The sequence below is a fragment of the Leptonychotes weddellii genome, chromosome 7 (assembly GCF_054177405.1).
Source record: "Leptonychotes weddellii isolate Sample4059 chromosome 7, ASM5417740v2, whole genome shotgun sequence".
Taxonomy (NCBI): Eukaryota; Metazoa; Chordata; class Mammalia; order Carnivora; family Phocidae; genus Leptonychotes; species Leptonychotes weddellii.
In genome coordinates, this window is record NC_138375.1 from 75,647,235 (window position 1) to 75,656,105 (window position 8,871).

At 36.9% G+C, this 8,871-nt stretch overlaps 1 protein-coding gene across 6 annotated transcripts in view; it reads left to right on the forward strand.

Moving 5' to 3' along the window:
* ARB2A (ARB2 cotranscriptional regulator A) overlaps nucleotides 1–8,871 on the forward strand; it is a 388,449-nt gene that overhangs the window by 254,725 nt on the left and 124,853 nt on the right. The gene's annotated exons all lie outside the window — the stretch shown is intronic.

Genomic DNA, 8,871 nt, shown 5'->3' on the forward strand with positions numbered 1-8,871 from the left:
TTTATCAATGTTATTTATCTATGAATATATATATTTTAAAAACAGATACAATAAAATTTTTAAATTATATTTAAAATATCATTGATAATTATTATCAGGGCAGTCATGTCATTTTTATTTTTCTTTTAAAAGCAGATGTAATATTTGACAACTCCACACTTAGGAGTTGGCAGTGTTGTACCCTATACTTAAAATCTGGCTTTTTAATTATCTTAACATATAGTGAATGGTGTGTATTTGAGGGACCTTGAATCCCTGTCAGGTGACTATTTGCCCCGCTTCATTCTGTTGATGGTGTTTCCTACCAGTAAAATCAGCCTGTTAAAAACATTGTTATTCAAAGAATTAGATAATAGGTTAGAAGGACCTATGTTTATTGTATAGCCCACATTCTGTGTTGTTTGTATGTTGGTTATAAAATGGCAATAGCAAATATCTGCCTCAGTTACCTTATAGAAATGTTATGAGAACAGTTTTTGTACTATCTGAAGGCCATTTTGACTTCATCAGAAAGAAGGCATTGTAAAAGCCTAATGTGGTACTGTATATTCTCACTAATCATTTCAGAATTTAGGGCTATCATTTATTTTAAAACTATTATTTTAATTGTATGGGAATGAAAAAGCATTTGCAGACACACTGCCCCTTCCATTTCCCTGTTTCTATTTTTAAGCAACAAATAACTTCGTTTTTCATACTTTCCTATGTTCTCTGTGACACTGATAAGGGTCACAAAATATTACACGGAAACCAGAGACACAGAGAGAAAATACAGTGAAGAAAGCAAAAGGAAAACTAATAGTAGGAAGAAAAATGCAAAGTGGGACATAGAAGTATAGATGCAATAAAGCTAAAAGAGCCATGGGTTAGCAGTAAGGATGAAATTAGAAATGATCTTGTGTGGCGTGCTCCTCCTCAAAAATAGCTAATATAATTTTTGGCTGTGTATGAGGAGGCATTCCCCCAGGGTGAAAGGAAAGCGAAACATAAATGTTTGAAAACAGAGAAGGTTACAGAGCACTGCTGTCTTCTGACTTCTTAAAAGTCTGGACACAGCTTGCTTTGGCTGGCACGTGACTAACAGGCTGCTCTTTGCCAGATTTTTCTATCTGAGGCTAGTTTTGGGTAAGTACTACTGCTAAGGCTCGTATCCTTTCAAACCCCTCCAAATGTGCTCCTTACATGCCTCTCTGGGTGTGTGTGTCCAGTCTGCATGTATTCATTCAACAAGAATTTACCGTGGACTAGACGTTGTGCCAGGTGCCAGGGACATAGCAATGAATTACAACAGATAACGGTCCTTTATGGAGCTTACGTTCTAGGAGGGGAGACAAATAATGAACAAGGTAAATAAGGAAAGTTTACAATTGTGGGAACTAGTAGGAGAAATAGAAAGCAGGAAGAGAAGACCTGAAATATGTGGAGGGGAGGATTTGCATTTTTAGAGGAGTGGCCACGGAGGGCCTCGCTAAGATTACATTTCTGGGACATTCTTTCTAGTCCTGATCTCCTGCCACCTCCCACTAATAAAGACAATACTTGCCCATCTGACTTTAGAGATCTTCCCTCAACTCCAGGCTACCTGCTGAGCTCTGAGAGCTGCACCCTTATTCCCTCCCAGCAGTCTCTTGTTCTGGGGCCTTGAAAATCTTGCCTTATGGTCAGATCCATTTTACGAGTCCTGCAGGATTTATGGTAACCATAAAGCATAGGTGACAAGCAAGTTATTAAGGTATTCCACTCTTCCTTGAGCTACCCATATAGAAAAATATAACATATATATGGTGCCCTGGGGTTCACAGGCAAGGTTGTTTATGTCCAGAGGTGAAGGGACAGAGCTACCCCTGGCTGACCTGAAGGGTAAAGGGATCAATATGTTGACATACCTGTGACCACTTTGCACCAGGCACACAGGATGGAACGCTCTGCCTCCTCATAGCTTCATTTTGCCATCTACCATGAAGGAACTCTCTGAACCTAGATTCACTAAATCTGTGTAGTCTAGAGGCGTGGTGCCTGTCAACTTATTTCCTGCCAGAACTTGTATCCATCTCACTTTTCCTTGTCTTTGCCACAGCTTGAGACAGGCTTTTCTCTAATATTTCACTTTACCTAGAAAACTTGATGTAAATCTGGGCACCTCAAAATTGGAAAGATAACAGCAGAAGTGTTAAAAAGAAGAAAAAGGAAAACAGAGAACATACGTGTCTTAGGGGTGAAGAATTAAACTTAAAAACTTACAATATTTAGATGACCTCATCTTGGTTTGGATGTAGAAGGGGGCTGTTGATAACATGTACCTCTCAAGCCCCACTTCCCCACCAGAACAGAAAGTGGAAAATTAGTAATTTCTAGGTGAATTTGAATTGTAGACAACCTGCTAGCATAACCCTAATTTTACTTAGCTTAACTAGTGCAGATTAACTATTTACACTGACTGAACTACTGAATATTTGCTAAGTATTTACTTCGATTTATTGCTGAAAATATATCTTGAGGAAATGACACTAAGGAGTTATATCTCTTCTTTGTTAGTGAATAATCACTTGCTTCTAAAGATAGCAATGAGAAATCAACAGTAATTGCTTCTAGATGTGGTGTCATTCAGAATGTGTAGACAAGCTGACTTGTCTAATATGTTTTTAGACACAGCTCAAATTAATTAGGTAATTGAAAATCTATAGTTCGCCTTTGTAAACAGATCTTAAATTCAAGGCATATTAGCATATAGGATACTGTACCACTTTTTCACTGCATGGACTGCTCAAGAACTACACCATTCCTCTTTCCATTCAAAGGTTATATATTCTAATCCTTTAAGTGATGCTTTCATTAACTAAATAGCACTTTTCAGGCAGTTTTTGTTCATTACTGTAGAATTGGCCTTGTAGCTGTTACTCATCAGTTTCCCTGTTCATTGTTCTATGCTACCTTACAATTATTAGTTAATGTAAGGGATGAGTATTCTAAAAGTTGACCACCAGAAATTCTTGTGTTTTCAGTGAATCATTCATTCTAATTAGCTAGAATCAGGAACTCTGGGGAAATAACTGATTAAAGAATCATTTAAAATAATCTATTTAACTATATATTTATATAGATCACCAATATTTGCCTTGATTATATATACTTAATCAGATCCAATATTTTCCTCTGATTTTGATTCTTTCAGTTTTCCAGTAATCACAGTGAATATAACTAGTTTCACTTCAGAAATCTCACTTTAAAAAAAAATTAAAAATAGCCACCATATTTTTTACAGCTTTCTGAACCAATTTGTGAAAAATCCTTCGAAGAATTTGGCACTAAAGGTGGCAACTCTCCTTTTACTGAGATAACTCTTCCCTTTAAAGATAAAAAATAAAATTATTTTTGGAATACTTTGGGGTAAATAATCAAATAATATGAATTTGTATTTCTACTTGAAAATTACACATTATGAGTTAATTTGCAAGAGTTATTACTTTTACTATCCCTATAGCAGTGTCTCATGGCTTTTAATGCTATGTCCCTAATTGTTGGAAAAGTAATTTGGGGAGTAGTGGTCCCTAAGACAGAAATGTTCATCCTTTTTACTATATATTAAATATTGATCTGCCTTCCTACGGCTGTCTGTGCTTCACTTGTCCTCTATTTCTCCTTCCCTCTGTCAGTTCGGTCTGGGTCACTGCTCTTGATGGTTCTCTCTGTGTCTGTATATTGACCTCTGGCTCTCTGTCTCTCATCTGGTTTAGTCTCTATGTATGACTCTTTTCTTACAGTTTTGGTCTCCTGTGTCTCCCTGGCTTCCCCAGTCTCTCCAACCTGGAGACTCGTCTGCTAGCCTGTAGTATCACATCTCCCCCAGCCCACAGTCTCTGCCTGCCCCTGGCTGACCTGAGTGGTTTGCCTGGGTCCACTGCCTTCCCTGCTCTTTCACTGTGTGATATGTGCCTCCCTCAAGCCACACGGTCTCTGCTCCTACCCATGCTTTCCGTCTGCTTCCATCTGCACCCTCCTTGTCCGCTCTATTGTCAGAGACGGACATCAAGTCACCAGTAACAAATCTGTCTGCTGGCAAAATTACCCTGAAAACATTACTCTTCAGAAGAACTCTATTGCTTTCTAAAAGTGATTCGGAACCTCTAAAATAAATATTCTTTGGTACCAAGATGAAAATTCAAAGTGAACATTAGGTACCATAAACAGGCCAAATATTTTCTGTTTATAAAATCCCAAATTGTAAATAAATAAATGAATATAAAAATAAAATCCCAAGTTCTCAAGTGCTTGAAAAGCAGGGATAATATTTTTTAAAGTTTTTGTTTCATCATATTTTTAAAAATATAGTCCTTTTTAGTTCTACTTAATGATAAATATAGTTCTGTTTAATGATAAATTTTGAGAGATAATTTATTTGATCAATGAGTTTAATCTTTAGGTATTAGAATTGATTTAACTGATATATGATGTCCAAATATTCCTTGAGAATTAGTATGGTATTTCTGTCCATATTGTTTGTTAATATCCCCTTCAGTCATATGTATCTCACCCCAAGTATTCAATATGTTATACCACTAAATAAAGAAATCTTACACCAGCTAGTTTACAGATGTTTTGAATAATCTCATGGCACAAGCCTTGACAGAATTCAGTTGTATTACATAATTTCTTAATTTCTAAAATACTATAAAAGTTACTTTTTGAAAATCTGGGCAAAGAAACAGAAACATGATTTTAAGCTTTGTGTAGCAATGATTTCATAAATGAGACTTTTGTAAGAGACCCTAAATTAAAAATTTCTAATAACCACCTAAAATCAGTGTTGGCTTAGAGATCCTTTTATTTTTAGCAAATGTTTCAGGTATTTTTAAAAAGCAATATGAATAATTTCAGATTTTCACTTTTATTTCCTTTTAATAAATTGCCTTCAAAGAAATTTAGGGTCTTCTTTCTATTTTAATTTTGTGGCAAAGTAGCCATACCTTTCCTGCTTAGTTTCCAGAGGAAAAGTGATTAAGCTTTTAAAAAGAAATTATTGATTTAAGGCCACACATACAAGTGATTAAATATAACCAATTTTGGGGCACCTGGGTGGCTCGGTCATTAGGCATCTGCCTTCGGCTTGGGTCATGATCCCAGGGCCCTGAGATCGAGCCCCACAACATTGGGCTCCCTGCTCGGTGGGAAGCCTGCTGCTCCCTCTCCCACTCCCCCTGCTTGTGTTCCTGCTCTTGCTGTGTCTCTCTCTGTCAAATAATAAAATCTTTAAAAAATAATAAAATAGGGGTGCCTGGGTGGCTCAGATGGTCGGGCGTCTGCCTTCAGCTCAGGTCATGATCCCGGGGTCCTGGGATCGAGCCCCACATGGGGCTCCTGGCTCAGCGGGGAAGCTGCTTCTCCCTCTCCCTCTGTCTCTCCCCCTGCTCATGCTCTCTCTCTCTCTCTGTATATTAACAAATAAATATAACCAATATTTGGGAAACATTAGTGGGAAATAGTGGGAAAGCTACTTGTGGAACTAGATGATACGTGGTTTGAATTTTATAGTGACAAGTATAGTCTTCCATAGCCTTCGTAGTGTAGACTTCTGTAGTGCTGGTGTTATGAAAGAACAGTCTCTCAGAGTTACTTGGTTTTGCTTTTCTTCAGAAACAATATCAAACATATAAAATCAGCATTTGTGGTAAAACTTACATTTCAGAAAACCCAAATTTAGTTATTTTTACCAATTAATTCATTAATAATTTTAATTAATTTGTTTCCTCTAAAATTAGAGCCTAACTTCATGTCTTTCCACAAACTTGAGTTATTCTTGGTTCTTTAGAGGCAAGGAACTAACTGTAAATATTTGTTCCTTAATTCCACAAAGATTTATTGAGCACTTAATATGTACTAGGCACTAGTCTACACTCTAACAGTATGAAGATTGCTAGATGTGACTCTTGCCCCTCGAGGAGCTCATGGTCTCCTAGCAAAAAGTCTTCTGCTTGTTGCAAAGATTCTCTTTGTTCATAAACAGAGGATTATCACTGAAATAGGTAAGGTGGGGAGGAAAGATAAGGACATATGGTGAACTCCTTCAGGACCCAAGAGTAACTCTTAGTTCACTGACATCCTCTATTGACTGGTATCCCACTGCTATCTAAGAGTTAGTGCATCTTCTGAAATTATCCACCTTCCTTCCATGCTAGTATGAGACCCTGACTTTTCACTTCAGGTACATGTTTCAAATGAATATGTTGTCATTTCAAACTCTTTAATGGTAGTAGGTCACCATTTATGAGGAAAAGCTTTGGATTTATCATGACTATGGGTAGTTTATAATAGTCTCCCAAATATGTAGGAGAATTAATTCTATAATATGATCAGATGAAGATCTACAATCACCCTGCCTATAAAATGGCGATAATGCTAGTACCATCTCACTGGGTTATGGTCAGAATTAAGTGAAATAATCCATATAGGACTGTTAAAATTGTACCCAGAATATAGTTAGGACTCAATAAATATAGGCAGTCTTCACTTTGTATGGTCCCAAATACCAAAATTTCGGTTACCATAGTTTAGTTAAGTAACACCAAGTATGCCCCCAAAACAAAGTTCAAGTTTCAGTTACCACAATGTATTAACTGTGAATAATTGCATTAAGTACAAATCTCTACGTAAATAACAGAGGCGCATCATGACAGCGGCCAATCACATCACTTCTTTCAAAATCTTTCACTGACCAATCACTGCATATCTGTTAGCCAGTTCAGGCACAGACAGCACTTTCTTCCATTTTATAAAAATGGATGATCAAAAGAGAGACTTGGCCAACAAAGATGAAAATGCAGCAAAGAAACGGAATGCTGGAAGTAAAATCGTAAAGTGCTTGTGACGAAAAAGATGATGTCCCGGAGGAAGTGACGCTAGCAAAAAACACTTCGCATGAAATGAACTCTCAGAGATGTTTCACGACATTGGAAGTGCGAAGGATAAATGTTGGAAGCTGATTCAAACTTAGGAGCATGAAAATTAGCCAAGGCAGAGAAAAGATTTGCTTGAACTGTATCATAAGTTATATGAAGGGAAGGCAAGCACTATTCTAACTACTTTAGTAGGTTTTTTACAAAGAAATAAAACATTTTAATTCTCAATGTTTCTAATGTTTTAAATTACAGTGTACTAAACATAATTGGTTTTACCTTTTTTTAATTCCTCTACTCATTTTTTGTAGGCAGTAGGAGGATTTTTAATGTTTTGACAAAAAAAAAATTTAAAGGTCATCAAACAACCATAGTTTTCTCCATTGATCATCATGATCACTTTACATGGTTTCAACTTGTACGGTCATTTTTATAATATTTTACACTGTGCAAAGCAAGGACTTCCTATAATTATTATTATTAGAAATTATTTTATCCAGCAAATCAAGTACTATAGCTTTAGAGAAATTGCTCATTGCTTTTCAATATTTGAGCATTAAAAACTTTCATTTCTCTCCTGCATCTGTCTTTGTGTTTTCTAGACTAAGTCCTGATTCTAGTCATGTCTCATCACAGGGTTAACTTTTAGAGCCTCCCAGTGCATCTTCTACAGAAATACAGTATTTATCCTCGGTTTGCCTGTTCTTCAATCAACCTCATTTCTTCATTCTTCTAAATCTACTAAAATTCCATGCTGACCCTTTCCCTTTCATTCTTCCTGCTAATGTTCTGTTCTTCCACGCTCTCCCTGAAAGACTATCGGTTTTTAATACATTGTCTTCCTTTCAAAATGACACCTGCCCTAGAACATATCCTTATGAGAAACTTCTTTAAATTCATTGGTTTCTTCCTTATGTTTCATCTACATTTCTGTCAATCATAAAAAAACAAATGTCTTTCTTGAATTTAAATTATTACAAGAAATTCGATGTAAGCAAAATGTAAAATTCTAGCTGGAAGTTAACCAAGTTAACACTTGGAAATGATGCCATTATTAAAAATAAATGCTGTGCATTTTCACTATATACCTTTATATAACTTCTGGAACCATGTGAATGTGTAGTTGAACATTCAAAAAGATAGTTAAATTTTCATTAATACGTAATGATAATTGAAATCTTGCTTTCAGTTCTCCATTCATAGCTGCTTTGACATAATTGCTTCCTAGAGTTCTGAAGCTCTCAGCAGGTGAAACCGTCATCTGCCTGATATTATCTGCACATGCATAGGGGCTACTGAGAGCTTCAATGAACTCTAGACAAATAAATGTGGATTTGGGCATGAGTCTTTCGCTCAGAAGAGAGGCTGATAGTCTGGTTGGTTCTCTTTAAGACCTTTGGAATCATAGTGAGGTGACTTTCAAGAGGATTCACTTTAATAACCTGACTTATTACCCCACGGTGTAAAGCCAAGGACTTTGTCAGGTTTAAAATGCTAAAAGGAGGGGTGCCTGGATGGCTCAGTTGGTTAGGTGTTTGCCTTCGGCTAGGGTCATGATCCCAGGGTCCTGGGATCGGGTCCCACATCGAGCTCCTTGCTAAGCAGGGGGCCTTCTTCTCCATCTGCCTGCCACTCCCCCTGCTGTGCTTGCTCTCTCTCTCTCTCTCTGAAAAATAAATAAAATCTTTAAAAAAAAAATGCTAAAGGGCGGGGTGCCTGGGTAGCTTAGTCTGTTAAGCATCCAACTCGATTTCGGCTCAGGTCTTGATTTCAGGGTCCTGGGATCAAGCCCTGCATCAGACTCCTTGCTCAGCAGGGAGTCTGCTTAAGATTCTTTCCCTCTCCCTCCTCCCCTCCCGCGTGCTGTCTCTCTCTTAAATAAATCTTTAAAAAGATAAAGTAATAAAATGCTAAAAGGAGTTTTTAATTTATATAATTGGAACGTAAAATCTTAAGTCTGGTACTACCTTTGCAATTTTCC